Source organism: Thunnus thynnus, chromosome 14 (assembly GCF_963924715.1).
Source record: "Thunnus thynnus chromosome 14, fThuThy2.1, whole genome shotgun sequence".
Taxonomy (NCBI): Eukaryota; Metazoa; Chordata; class Actinopteri; order Scombriformes; family Scombridae; genus Thunnus; species Thunnus thynnus.
In genome coordinates, this window is record NC_089530.1 from 4,099,738 (window position 1) to 4,115,622 (window position 15,885).

Genomic DNA, 15,885 nt, shown 5'->3' on the forward strand with positions numbered 1-15,885 from the left:
CAGCAGGAGGGGATTGACGTCTTGCTCAAGGGCACCTTGACAGTAGTTGTTCAAGGAGGGAACAGCTTTACTTAGTCACACTCCCAGCTTAAAATGCTGCCCACATCATGTCAACGTAATCTTAGATCCTTGCCCAGAGAGTTTCCCTTAATCTTACATTACCATATCTGCTATACAGGGCCATATGAACCTGTGAAATGGAAGTAGAAGCCTAGATATACATACACACATTAAAGGTATACTATGCAGGATTTTCCTAAAAAACAATGTTTCGACTCATACAAAAGTAATCCCTCTCAATCATCACTTATGACCCACTAGAATTGGTGGCGATGTATGTATCTGCAGATACTCTGCCCTCTTCCTTATTATTTTGCTGTGTTCAGGAAACTTCTGGGCGTCAACCTTTGGGCTGTGGGTGTGTAGCCCCCAGCCAATAACAAGGCGCAGGGTGTGAGGTTGGGACTTGTATCGTAGCGACCAGGTTACATCCCTGTCTCCATCTCTCTCCTCTGCTCCGCTCTGCTCTCTGTCTCTGTGTCATGGATGTATAAGGAGCTGCAGGTCTGTGTGTCTGCTTGACCGAGGGCGAGGCTGAGAGGCGAGAGGACACAGCGGACAGGATGAAGCCATGCATTCACACCAAATCCAGCAATGCAGTACCTTCCTGCAGGGTTGTGCGGAGCTGTGGGTGTTTTTATATGTGCTTTAGAACTACTGTGAAACAAGAAGAACATAGCATTTTGTTTCTCTGATTCCCAGCTTTTGTCTCACCAGCACCACTTGCTCTCTTCATTCACTCTCTAGCTTGCTCAACCACCAATGTTCTCCCTCTCTCTCGTTCTGCTCTCAGCTCACTCTGATCGAGCAGGGCCAACTTTGAATGCTGTGTTAACAAACACCAGCCAACAAATCCTGCATAGTATACCTTTAATGTACATGCATATAAACCCTGCTTTTAACATGGTGGTGTTGTATGTGTCTGGTAAGGCTGGGGAGGTTTGGTTTTGATCATTGTCACACCAATGTCAATGTATCATCTCTGACTGGACTTCCACAATGACCTCTGACCCCTTGCAGACCATCCTCATCAAGTCCTAACACATAGATCATTCCACAAAGTGTAAGGCATTATGGGAAAACCAGTGAATTGGTAGCATTTGGTGTTACTGTATGTAGAAAGTTGTACATAAGATTCGTGTGTGTCTGACAGCTCAGCCTCTTGACTAATCTCAGAGCTCACCAGAAATCCAGATTTTTTTCTGGTGTTTTCTTCCAGTTTTCTCCCTTTCCCTCTTGTCTCTGCATGTTGAATTGGCGTCATTAAGTCTCTGCCAAGTGTGAATTTTTTGCTCGAGTTTAAACATTTTCAACTCAAACCATCTCATCTTCACCTCAGTTTATGCTGCCCAGGGCAAATTTGCACACACTTGCATCTTTCTATTCAGTTACTACAGATAAAATGCGCTTGACATTTGGGCTGAACACACCTTAAGAAGATGAGGAAAACTTCTCAAAAAGAAAGAAACTACTCACTAGAAAAATTACAGCACTGTTAGTTTGTTCAGACAAACTAACGGACAGAAAATGTTAGTGTTTCAATATACCAATACAAAGACTTTGCAACCACTGTGGATTTGACAGCAATGACTGCAGTCTGCATTTCATCTCCTACCAGCAACTTTTTTTTTTAAATTTTAGGTATGAATGTGATCTTTAGATGCCTAAACTTAAGCAGAAATGAACATAACGTTTTGCAGTTTATAGAAATTCAGATTTTATGTCATTTATTATCCAATAATGGCATTACAACTAGATATGCAAATCTAGAAATCCAGCTCAGTTGGTCTAATAGAAAAATCCAAAATGATGAGTCCAATGCTAGTCCACTCAGGTACAATATTCATAGTCTTAACATTGATTCAAATCCAGAAGTAAGCCCCCAGTCTGGATTGCTCAATCCTCATTGAACCTAACACCTGGTAAGACCCCACAACTCCAAGCCTAGTACCTTATTATCATTCTGACCACTGAACTCCAGTTAATTAGCTTCATTTAGTATTGACAGAGTGGGAGCTTCAGATTGCCCAGTCTCCTCAAAGAACTCTCGTAATCCTGTGGCAAATTTGAGAAGAAAATCGTGCTTGAATCATATTTAATTACTTTTTCACAAGTTCCCATAGGAATATTAAGGTAATTCCATAGCACAATAAAAAAGTTCACTAACATAGACACAATTTGGATTACAATAGAAATATGATGGAGGAGAAGAAATTACATCCAGAATAATAAGGTCATCATACTGTATACTTGCTATTGAGCTCCACAGATGCATCATACCTGTTGGAATATTCAATGAATATTATAGTTATTCTTTTTCAGGGGTTAGATGTATATTACTCTTTAGACTAAGTGAGAAACTGGCCATTAGGGGTGGAATGAGAGATCAGTTATTTACTTGCGTTGTCTGCACCCTGTCCAATCAAAATCTACCAAAAGCAGATTTGAGCATATAAAAGAGAGTGTTGTGTTTTCACCAGGCCAGTGGATTCACAAGCACAACAGAACATAGTGGACACTTAAAAGTGCAATATGTAGGAATCAGAAATTCCTTCTCATTAATGACACCGGTGGCCGTAAAGTGAGCTGCAGTCAGCATCCTGTTGCTTGTGCACAGGCTTGCATTCTGTCAGCACGAGCGAGCCGCCGCACTAACATTAGCCAGCTAAAACCACAATATCATAATATCTTTCAAAGGCTTTGCAGTAATATTAGCTTATCTGTCCAATAGGAAGAAAGCCAGCTCAGGGTCGGACGTTAGCAGACTCCATTTCTAAGCTAACGTTAGCTAGTGTTGCACCCTGTTGATGCTGTAGGGGGACGGGAGAGAGGCAAGGCACTCGGGAGCACGCATAAATGTCACATCCTTTGGATTTTTGCTCAATATTGCTTCAAGTGATGTCACTTGAGTCAGCATCAGTTGGGGCTGAATACTACAAGTCTGAAATTAAACAAATATGGGAGTGTGGAGGTTAGCAGACCTGCGTAGCTCGCTCCTCGTCCCTGCTTGAGGCTAGCAGCTCCAGGGTACATTAGCTGCTAATAGCATGATACACCCAAGTCTGTGAAGTCTCTGACCTACTGACAGCGGTCAAGTTTCACTGTGGATAATGTAGGTGCCAAGTTGGATGATAAATGCATGGATTAGATAAGACAATATCTCTGATTCTCCTGCATCAATGGACTGTGCTTCATGGGTCTGACAGTGTTATAGGAATGCAATGCTAAATTGATTGAATGCTCTTTTAATATCAGTGAGGCAAGTAGTAATGGAGGACAAATCGTTAGATCCAGGCTTTATTGGGACATAGCTGTTGCATATCACCCACACAACAATTGAAGTTGATGTCATGTATAGCAGTCAACGGTACGGTAGCCAGAAGGCCTTGGACATTTGATGAAAAGTGAAAAACCACTGCTTCTCTTGACACTGATGACATTGACACTGGAAAAAAAGACATTGGCTTACCCTGACATGTCATCACATGTGTTTATACAGTATATGGCTGGTATGTAGGCATGCATACAAAATATAAGCCGTGGGTGTTTTGTCATGTGTAATGTACCTACAGTGAATGATGCTGATTGTTTCTTTAAATGCTTTAAAAGAGAAAGCTTGATGGATTCAAGATCGCCATCCTTCCTTTTTGCCAGCCACCAAAGCACTACCAACGTTACAAGATTTATTTTGATATTCTTTGCAGCAAAAGCACTGGAATCAGACGACATTTCCATGTTTGCAACTTACAAACATGGAAACTTGGAAGTTCTGAGCAGCAAATGAAAGCAGCGTATGTCTCCATTCGCCCTCCCAAGCCTTTGGCTAGTGTTGCTCATTGACCTGTCACATCCAGCCTGGCTCGCCTTCTCCAACAGGGCCGGACAGCTGACACTAGTGCTCCCCTCCCCTTCTCTTCCTAATGTGTTGTGATAAGGAGCTTATGTGAGGTTTCCCTGGCAAAATTACCCCCTCAAGCTATTCTAACAGTCTGGCGTATGTGGGCGTACATTTCACGATCACTTCCATGTAGAGGTGATGCTGGCAAGCAGAGACGTTGACCACAAGGAGGGAAATGTTTACATGTTAACCTGGGCTAAAGACAAAGCAAGGAGAGGCCAAAGCCTGAAGACATGACAGCAGTGATTTCCATTGTTTTTCTGACACACAGGGACATGTAGTAGCCTGTAGCAGCAGCAGGGATCAGCTGTCCTCATACTCTTTGATTGCGTGAGCTTGCCATACGCAGTAGATAATATTGAACTGTGTATACAGCTATTGATTTGAATTGGTCGCATGCCTTTCCAAACAAAAAAAATACCAAAAGCAGATGTGTGGATGCAGAAAAGAGTGATTCCATGTCCATCACACACAATAGGATATTCTAGCATCCTAATCTTTGACAGCATTTCAGCAGAAATCAGTTCCACATGTGAGCCGTGGCACTAATGCAGTGTTTACATCAACTGATTCTGATGGCTTTCTCCTTTGTCTATAGGCTCTGTGCAACTAGCCTCTACATGTCCTTATGCAGAATGTGTTTTGTGTAGATGTGTGTGTGTGTGTGTGTGTCTTGATGCAGACCCCACATGTGTATGATGCTGCCATGTGCATGTCGATCCCCCGAGCTCAGACTGTAAGATGTCGATAGCCAACCTGTAAATGACAGGCACAGAGGGAGTGTGTTTAGCAGTTTGGCTGGATCTTAAAAAGGTCACACCCATACACACACACACTGACACACACACACATAAAGGAAAGGACATAGAAGCATGACCTCCTTTGTCGCCTCCATCCAGAGCTAAATGCAAGAGCCTTGTTCAGTTATTCAGGTATTTTTTTTTCTGTTGTTAACATTACTTTTAATGCATGTGTATCATTAAAATATCCCTAAAAATATCCCTTTACAGAGAAAAGGACACATCCTCATGCATTTCTGTTGCCACTGTCAAAAATTGCTGCCGTCATGGGAAAAAACTGTACCTCAAATTTTGGTGATTTGACTACAATTGAAGGATTACGCTGTTAGTCTATTGGTGGAGAGAAATCTGTCACCCCTGGGGCTTATGAAAGCCTCTCAAAAGCCACTGGATGAACTCAAAAATGCATAGTTGCTCAAGCTAAAATCAGAAACATAAAACCTGTTTTTTGAAGGACTTTTTTTTTCTTTGGTGTTTTAAGTTCTTTCCAAAAAGTTAACAATTTAAAGCTACAAGTTGGCTGGAGTTGCATATCAAATAGGGTTTCAGGACTGGAGGAGAAGTGTATCAGTAGAGTTGTGGTGCTCTGCTAGATATGATTCCTTGATTTGGCCTATATTTTTGAAGTGTAGGTGTAAACTATGCAATTTAGATACTCAGTGTGCAGACTGATTTTTTATTTGATTTCTTTTCTGCGATAAGATTTATTTTTTAATGAAATTGGAGTATTGCAAAGTTGTGCTTTTTAGTCATGTTAGTGGTCTGGCTCCAGGGATGGAAATGTCAATCATTCGGTCGACGCTTGGTCAATCCACTTCTGTGATCCAGACTGAAACATCTACAATTATTGGATGTTGAGATTAAATGTTCATTATTGACTTTGTAAGCAATAGTTGGCAAAACTGTCTCCCCATAAGGTCCATTTTGTAGCTTTGATTAAATTAAATTAAATTCCCTCACTGTTCCTCTGTTGGCACCATGAGGGTGACAGTTTTGGTTTTAAGTGAAGTATCTTGACAACTATATTGGATGGGTTGCCATGAAATCTGGACAGATATTCGGTTCCCAGAGGATGAATCCTATTACTTTTGGATCCTTTGGCTTTTCATCTAGTGCCATGAACAGGGCATGAACTTTTCACTTATCCAAAAAAATATCCTAACATCTACCAGATGAAATGGCCCAAAATTTTGTAGAGACATGCATAATTCACATATTGTAAATCTTACTAGTAAGTGTTCTCCTAACTTTCCTTCAAGCATCCACAAGGTTGATATTTTTGGTTTTGAAATGCATGTCTCACCAACTGTTGGATGGATTGTCATGAAATTTTGTACAGACATTCATGTTCCTCATAGGAGGAATTGTAATTGTTAAAAAAAAAAAGACCAACACCTGCAAAATGAATGACATTCCCATCAGCCTCAGCTATACATAATGTTTAATTCTAATTAGCAAATGTTAGCATGCTAACATGCTATGACAGTGAACATGGTAAACATTACCTGCTGAACATATTAGCATTGTCATTATGAGCATATTAGCGTGCTGACGATAGTATTTAGCTCAAAACACAGCTGTGCCTATGAATGCAGCCTCTCAGAGCTACTAGTGTGGCTGCAGACTCTTAGTCTTGTTTCAAGTCATCTAAATTAAACAACAAAATCCTTTGTTTTAAAATGACCAATATGAGCATTTTCTGATCTGATGCCCCAATTTGAAGGATGACATTGTTTGTTAGTGCGTTCCACAATCTTGCAACTTCTACTGGTTGGTTTAGGTTCCCTTAGAATAATAGAGGTAAAGGAATAAAGCCTTCTTACTATCAGGTGCACTAAATAGAAGCAGCTGGCAGCTATTAGAATGAAATCAGTATCAGTGACAAATGGAACGTCTTATGCCACTGTTTATTGCTCAAACACAAGGATATGTATGACCACCAGCTGCAATATTAATGTGTGTGTTCACATTTTTTTGCAGCATACTTTTCCTGCTTGGATGTCCAGCATTGACCAGTGGAAAGAATGAAGGATCACACAACAGATGGAGCCAACAAAGAAAAGTGAGTAAGTGAGAAGATTTCATGATCGATATCAATATGAACCAATGTCAAATTATTTCATGTAACAGTGGAGAATGGTTTGGTAGCCCTGCATTCACTTGCGCTCGCGGTGTCACCCGCACAGACATATAACATTATAAACCTCATTGGTACCATTTCTCTCTATTTGGCCTCCTTTTGCTTCTGTTTCTTTCTCTCTTTATCTCCCTCTATCCCTTCACCATCCTCCCTCCATGTCACCGGTGCCAGGACTGAGCTCGGTGGAAGAAAAACAGAAAAAAGAAAGAGTGAGGAAAAAGAGGGAGAAAGAGGGAGATTGGATTTCCATTCCACATTGGATCACTGGAGTGGAGTCTAAAACCACAGAGTGCGCTGGCACTGGACAAAGAGGCTGGATTCAATAAATATGTGGACTAAGCTCTCCTATTCAGACCCCGCAGTATTGAATTCCTTATTTAGGTCATTTAGACTGGGCAAAATTGATACAGTATGCAGCTCAAATCTATAGCTCCGTTTTTTTTTTCTCTCTGTCTTTGCCCTTCTAAATAAAAAGGAGATGAGAAGGAAGCCAGTGTGTGTGTGTGTGTGTGTGTGTGTGTGTGTGTGTGTGTGTGTGTGTGTGCAACGGCTGCAAGTGAAGAAGTAGCAAAATAGAGGAGTGGATTTTTTTTTTTCTTCTTTTCCATGTGAGCCTGTGAATGTTTGTGTATTTTGTCAAGAGAACGTGAATGACAAAGAGAAAGAAGAGGCAAGGAATTAGACAGGGGGCATGGAAAGCAAAAACAAATTGAATGAAAGAGATTGAGAAAGTGAGCGAATGGAGAGAGAAAGTGCGCGTGTGTGTGTATGTGTGTGTGAGGGAGAAAGAGAGAGACAGAGAGAGAGAGAGAGAGAGGTGGTATTCTGACATTTTATTAGAGTCTCAATGAGGTCTGCACAAGACAATGCTCTCCTGCCTCCTCGTTTAGCCTGATCTTAATTGGCCATTAGATTGAAAAATAGCCTATACCTCCTCTCCTCCTCCTCCTCTCCTCTTCTCCTCCTCTCTTCTGCAGCTTCAGAGCTGATTAGACCTTTGATTTACTAATAAACACAAAGAAACAGATTAGTGGTGGGGCTGAGGCGGCATCAGACATGCTTAACTGTGTCTGGAATAGGAAAATACCCGCCAAGGCCTTAACACTCACTGAAACCTATCTGATTTTCGTTGAAAGTATTTTATTTTTTTTTAATTTAAAGGTGCTCTGACACTGAAAATATTGCTGACAAAAGACATGCTTTGTGTGCTTGGATACACTGGTCTTCACACTAAATAAAACCTCACCTCCTGCTTTTTCTGTCCAAGGTTTCTTGACACTGTGAATTATCCACAATGTGACTAAATCAAAGTATTTTAGCAACTGTTAACAGAGTTGTAAGTTCCATTCCATGATGCCAAGCCATCCCGAGCTTAGATTGACCTGCTGGTGTTTATGTTTTGTAGCCCTTATCTTCCCTAGCTGCAGATGACAACACTTCACGCCTGCTCTACATTTTTTTCCCCACAAAACTCAGACTGGGCTCTTATGATAAATAAGACATTACCCACAATGAGAGGAACTCAATCAGTGCTTGTGTTGGCTGAGAGTGAGAAAGACAGGGATAATTACTCACTAAATAGGCAATCACCGAGGTGGCGCCCACACAATCAAGCCTGCATGTGTATTTTGGGGAGCTTCCACAGAAATGCCGGCCAGGAGCCTCGGAAAATGAAGAATCGAGCAATAAATTAGACGAGCGCCGGATCCCGCCGGGCTAATGCTGTAGCAGAGGTCACAGGTAGGGTTTGGAAGTGGTCATTAAAGGGCTGTGTTTCAAACTGAAAATCGCATGTCCATTGCAAAGTGAGAGAACAATCCTGTGTCATGAGAAATGGAAGAACAGTCAGTGCTCTCACATAATTTATTCTAAGCAGAAATTGAGTTTAGGCTGTATCTATTGCCTTTTGGGATGTGTTAATTTTCTTCTCTGACACATCCTGTAAATTTTGTTTGCTCATGTGGTTCTGAAGGGATTTCTTTGAATCATAAACTTGACTCATGACCAGACTACTAAACTTAAAAAAAATAAGTTCACCAAAGAGAAAAAGACATCACAAGCACTGTGCAGGGTTAGTTGTTGCTTAGTCAGAGTTTTGCCATAGCGATCTAGTCTAGTGAAGCATTGTGACAATAACCAGGTAAAAACACATGATACTGAGAAAAAAATGCAATTGGGTAATTTGTGATGTAGTAATAGAATATAACAAAGGCTTATACTTAAAGCTACACTATTCACATATCCCAAATTCTGGCCAAGTACTGGTCAAAGCCTTTATTTGCTTCAGCTGCAGTCTTTGTTTCAAACAGGCTTATATTAGAGACAGGCCTTTATTCCAAATATTTTCATATCATTTTTTAGTTTAAAAAAAGAAAAAAAAAAAACAGCCTCCCTGTTTTCTGATCTGCTCCCATTTTAATTTGCTGTTGATGGTGTTGGCTGTTACTTCAAACTCCTGTTTTTAATGTTTCTCATTACAAGTCTTCCATTGGCTCAAAGGGCGTAATTCCAAACATCTGCAGAAACACTTTCATTGACAGTAGCTTCACACCGATCATAAAAATGGCAAAGATGAAGCAACTGGAATTAGTAAGTGATGGAAACCAGTATTTTTGTTAAACAAGAAAAAAAATCAGAGTTTAAAGGATGATGAATAGGACATGACTCTGTTTTTATACTGGTGAATTGAATGCAGAGGAAACATATATATGTTATGCTAAATTCACCTTTTGTTTTATGTTGTCTTTTACTTGGGACTTTATAGTATGTACATTGGTGAGAAACATCACCATATATTGAAAACTGTGCACAATTTTGGCCCAAAAAAAACAAACAAACATTGGATAAACTATATTCAGCATACAGCAAGTCCATCTAGCTAACTACAAATGGTGCTTAATTACTTTGACTAAAATATGAATCTATCAAACACAGACTCAATATCTGCCTTGAACAGATATTTAAGTGCATACAATTTAATGACAGTATCTGAATAGAAAGCATATTTGCATACTGTAATATACATTATTACTTAGCAATTATTAATTGGCATCTCGCCAGAGTAGACAAGCTCTTCAGTGTGGCGGGGGAGTGGATGTAGCTAATTTAAGTCCGTAAGAGACTCATCAAATTTGGCATGAACACATAATTCACTAAATGGTTATTGATTTGGATGAAGCTGTATCAGCAACAAAATACCTTTCAGTTATCAGCGACAATGCCAATAAACTTTTCATTTGGTCTTCCAAGCTGCTGACACAGAAGTTCCTCCGTCTGTGTGTTGAGCAAAGCAGGATGGCAAAAATACATGGATGCCAAAGATGAAATTACAATATTTTTCTTCATTCCTATAAATCTTGCTTTGAAAAACTTGCTCCCAGCAGATACAATACATTTACATACTGAGACTTAGTTTTCTATTCACCATTCATGATATGCAATTCATGTATTTTTCCGTATTTTTTCCCCCATTTTCCCTATTTATGTTTGTTATTATAATTTGTAACATGAGGCATGCTGTCAAATTTTCTGGAATGATTTGATATAGCCCTTGGCGAGTACATTTGTACTGCACCACATACTACATCTTTCTCTCACTGTGGGTGTGGGTGTGGGTGTGTGTGTGTGTGTGTGTGCTGGAGGCTCCTATAAAGTAGCATCCCAGTTTAGCTTGTCTTATAGGTAGTTAAACAGGTGATTAGCTTCACAAGGCAACACCTTTTAAACTTTGATGACTGGGATATCCTTGGGTTTATATAGAGCACCGGTGTGGCAAATATAACTCATATGTGTGTGTGTGTGTGTGTGTGTGTGTGTGTGTGTTAATGTACATGGTAGAGTACAGACCTTGCTGTTGACTCATACTTTGTAACACATCTTTAGAGATAAGATTATCACCACAACAATTTGAGATTCACAGACTCAACACTGTTATGCATGCGCAAAAGCTTAATGTGTGTGTTTTAGAGAGGTATAGTTATTATTGAGGAGATCCTTCCTGAGAAAGAAAGGCCAGACCTCGGAATGGTTTAATCAATAGAGGAATGTTCTCTGTAATGAAGTGTGTCAGCTTCTTAACGGGACTAAAACCTTCATCAAGTCAATGAGGAGAGCGAGTTAAACCTGAAGCCCATCGGAATAATCACGCCGCCTTATTGACTAGCTGCAAGATGATGCGAATGCCAAACACCGGCATGGTCAATCACACACACACAAACAGAGAGACGCATGCAAAAGGTTAGAACTTACATCCTATAATCAAACACACAAATGCAGGTGAATAAGAAATCCAACATATGCAGGACATGCAGTGTGAGACTAGAAAGACAAACCAGGCTAAGACAAAACTGAAAATAGATAGTGTGAGGTGGATACTCAGATGGGTTACCTATTAAAGGAAATCCTAACATAACCTTTCTTATGTTGGGCCATCACAAGCCTGCAGAACAGCTTCAGTGCTCTTTGGCAAAGACTCTTCAAGTCCATGGATCTCTGGAGGGATGAACACGGTTCTTCCAAAAGATATTCCCTCATTTGGTGTTTTGATGATGGTGGTGGAGAGCGCCAATCCACAAAGGAGGCATTTTTAGAAACGTTTTTGACATCTGTTACTTGTCCAACTCATGGAACACATACGTTTCCATTTTATCAAATGTATCAAACCACACTGACGATGTCACCCAGGACCCCCGCGTGAGTCTATTTTTTTCCCTCTGACTCGCCTAGTGAAGCATAACCCTCACAGACAGCTGTTTAAATCACACAAATCTCCCGCTCTTTATGTGTTGTGAACTTATGAACCGTATCTGTAATGATTGATCAAGGCTCACAGTGTTGCTATGAGCTTGTGGGTTTGACTATAAGCAGATCCCCCCTGCCCCCCCGCCCGCTGAGGAGGGCTGGAAAATAAAATAAGTGCATCAATAAATAAAAACAATGCTGATTTCTTCCTGTGGAGCCTACATGAAAATTATTTTGGTTCAGTAAATTTCTGCTGTCAGTTAGTCCGGTGAAGACAGTTTAGCTGGCAGCACCTCAAGAGCTGCTGCTGACAAACAGCTGCTTCTGACAAAAGTGACGACCAAACATAGGTTGGAGTCAATGGCGCCATAGTGCACAGGCTTACTGGGGCTTAATCCCCGGGCACCGGGCCTCAGGGGCTTCATGAGACATGAGCTTAAAAAAAACAAAAACAAACAAACAAACAAACAAAATACCAGAGTAAACACGATGTAGGAGCGTAAGCAGCCTGTGATGTGGGGACAGAGGTGATGAGGAGTGAATCATCAACACTCTTGGTTTGAACATGGTGGCGTTGTACCAAGCAGCAGCAAAAGTTTTGATTGTCAAAGTAAAGAGATGGTAAAGGACAACAAAAGTATCACACGGTCTTAGTGGAGGACTTTGTGGCAGAATTGATTCAATTTCAGGAGTTGGTGTACAATGAGGTGAACACATCAGCAGTTGAACTGCTCAAACTCTTGAGGCGAAAAAAACTGCAGATCGTATTTCAATACACCTATGTCCCTAATATCATGGATGTATTATAACTCTACACCCTTTCCTTACTATTCCAGTCACCAACGCAGACAGAGAGTGATTTTCCTCTAAAAGTTCCTTTGTTAAGAGTGGACTGTGTGAATGCATGACATTCTTCAGGCCGTGGATGTTAAAGACACAATCCAAAAGGTTTGTGGCCCCAGGGCCCAAATTAATATTTAGGCACCACTGGTTGGAGTTGGTTTGGACTGAACAGACTGAACCCTTTAATCACTCTCACGTGCCGCTCACATTGTGCTTTTAATGTGTGTTCTGTACATTCTGTATCTCTCTGACATCTTCAAACGTGTTCACACAGGTTGAGATCTGTTAACTATGAAGGCCGTAACATGAGTTTTCATTTTCATCCTAATCGAACCATTCAGTGGTGGAGAAAGTATTGTGATCTTTTACTTACATACATGTAAAAATATCACATGGTAAAAACACTCCATTGCACAAAAGACTCCTGCATTCAAAAGCTGTACTTATTATTCATATAAAAGTACTGCACTCATTATGAAAAATGCCCACTTGCAGAGTGTTAATGTTATATTATTGGATTATTGATGTATTCATGTGTGAGCAGCCTCTTAATGTTGTAGCTGGTTGAGATAGCCCATTTGAGCTTCTTTATATAATGTTGGGTAGGTTCATTTATAATGATTATTATATTTTATAAGCTGATCATATGTTTTGTGCGTAAAATTTGAATCTACAAAATAAATAGTAACTGTAAATGTCAATTAAATGTAGTGGAGTAAAAAGTACATTATTTGACTATTTGAAATGAATTTCAGCAGAAATATAAAGTAGAATAAAATGGAAATATTCAAATACCTTGAAACTGTCAGCACCATATTGTATTAATAGGAAATGATGCAAGGTGTGCGTTGACAGCCGTCAATCAAACAGCAAACTACACCGCCAGTTTTCTATTTATTTCCAAGGAGATGCATCTCTCTCTAATTCTTCCTCTGATGTTATTATTAAGATGCAACTACAAACCACTGTTCATTCTAATACATGAGGTAGTGAGCATCGATTGTACCACACGCTCCAGAACCACCCACAGAAGCATTTTCTAATACGTTGCTAATCTAGGTTTAGGCACAAAAACCACTTGGTTAGGGTAAGAGAAAGATCATGGTCTGGGTTAAAATGATCACTTGAAACGTTGTGTTGGTTAAAGTTACTACGTCATCATGCATGCATTGTCATGGAAACGATTAACACAAGTAACTGTCCTGGATCACGGTAGAAGATGTACGGAGCCCCCCTGGGTTCAGCTGAGAGAAAAAAAAGAGCCAATCCATGCACTCCAATGACTTTTTTCCTCAGAGAACAAGGACCTTCATGCATGGAGCATTTTGATGGCGACCGCATCATTCCAATTTATCTAGATTTTATTAATGTACTTGTTACCTGAGCAGATCTGGCCATGATTCCTCTCTTCTTTTTCTCAGTATTAATGTAAAAAGTTAGCACCATATTACACATCTAATTGTTTAAATGTAATGTACAGTAACAACATTAAAGCCAATGTAAGGGCATTTTCACACCTATAGTTTGTTTTCTTCAGTGGATGAGTTGCTACTTTGTTGTATTTTCCCTTTGGTTCAGTTTGGTTTCACATGGCAAAATTTCGAGCAAACCAAAATGTATCAACAAAAGCCACGTGGGAGCTGTCACTCTGTTCATTGGTCAGAAACCTTGTGGGGTTAGTGGGTGGAGAAAGGAGAGATTATTTTTCAGAAACAGCAGATAGACTACAGAATTTATAAAGGAATTGATTTTCCTTCTTGTCTTTGTAAAACAGAAAATAACACTAATATATGAACCGTAGCACTCAGGAATATGAAGGAGTACTTGTTCCACACAGGAGGGTGGATTAGTAAAATTTTCTTTGAACATATTTTCTATCAGCAATAAAGTGTATTACTGTTATAACTGAAACAAACAGTGTCTCTCTCTCCTCTCTGTCTCTGCTCTCCATGCCTCTGTGGTGCTGAAAGACGCACAGCAGCAGCTACTTTTCAACTATTTTCTTATTCTTATTATTCATATTTTTATTAATATAAATAATGATGAATAAAAACTAAATCAAGTGCTTTATAAATGGTGTATCTGCTGTTTCTGACCATGAAAACTATTTACATTTTTCATTTTTTTTTGCCCCTGGGCACTCGCCCCATGTGATATATGGATAATCCGGCCCAGTCATTTGGGTCATATACCAAGCTAAAAGCAGCAGAGTGGTACATTTAAACAAACTTCAAGGCAACATTTAGAGAACAATGTGTTGCTTCATGTTACACAAAGAAGATGTGCTGCCTTCAGTCAGCTGAAGAGGAGAAGGGAGCATAATGTACAGTACAGCTGGCTACGGGAGCTGGTTTAAGCCAAAAAATGTGTAATGCTTCCTGCAATTGGTTCAGATCTAGGTCAGATCACGTTCATATCACAAACGAACCATACCAGAGTTTGTTTGTAACCGGACCAAGACCACCTCTTTAACAAGGTCCTAGTCCGGTTGTTTTGGTCCACACCTGAGTGCGATTGTGGTGTTCACACCTGCCCAAACGAACCAACAACTAAACAAGGCAGGTGTGAAAATGCCCTGATACAAGGCCAATAGACTTGTCATCATGGACTATTATTACATTTTTGGTTGATGTGGACACTTGGTAACAGAAACAGTTAATCCTCAGTAAACTGTTGCAAATACTTTGTGTTTCAGTTCTCTGCAACCATGTACTCTGTACTCTGTACTCATAAGTTCTATATGTCACATTCAACTGAAGGAAAAAGCACCACATTAGGATTGTACAGAATAAAACTTTATTTTACAAAAGGAGCATGTGAAGGATTACCAAAGATCCTTCACATCCACACCCCAACCCCTGGATGCTTCTCTCTGAAACAACTGAACAAGCTGATGCTCCCATCAACACACCAACACAGGTGCCATCACGCTGTCTCTCCTGGCTGGACAGACTGAGAGGATATATTGCATTCATCTAAAGAACATTGGTGGATGTCTGCAGCTTGTGCTTCAATCCCGCATCGAGCTTCACTCTCTTCATGCGTCCCTTGTTGCTGTTGTGGTCTTCATCACTCACTGTGATGAAGCTCTGCCCCTTGCTGCAGGCTGTGGGCCTGTTGATGGACTAATTATTGTTTAGTTATATCACTGGTTATCAACAGCAAGTGTCAAATGCAAGTAAGTGTCAGGAACTTTTTTCATTTCAGTCATTTTTAGGAAGCTGTACTAATCTGGTGAATGTACAACACTGATTGATGTGAATGTTAACACAGTGACACTGATAACATTAGTCTATTGAGAGCATGACTGACCTTTAGACAGATTGTACTATAGTCATATGTTAAGGCCTAAGATGTAAAATCTACAAATGATCCATATGAGCTGACTGTTGCATCACAAAACT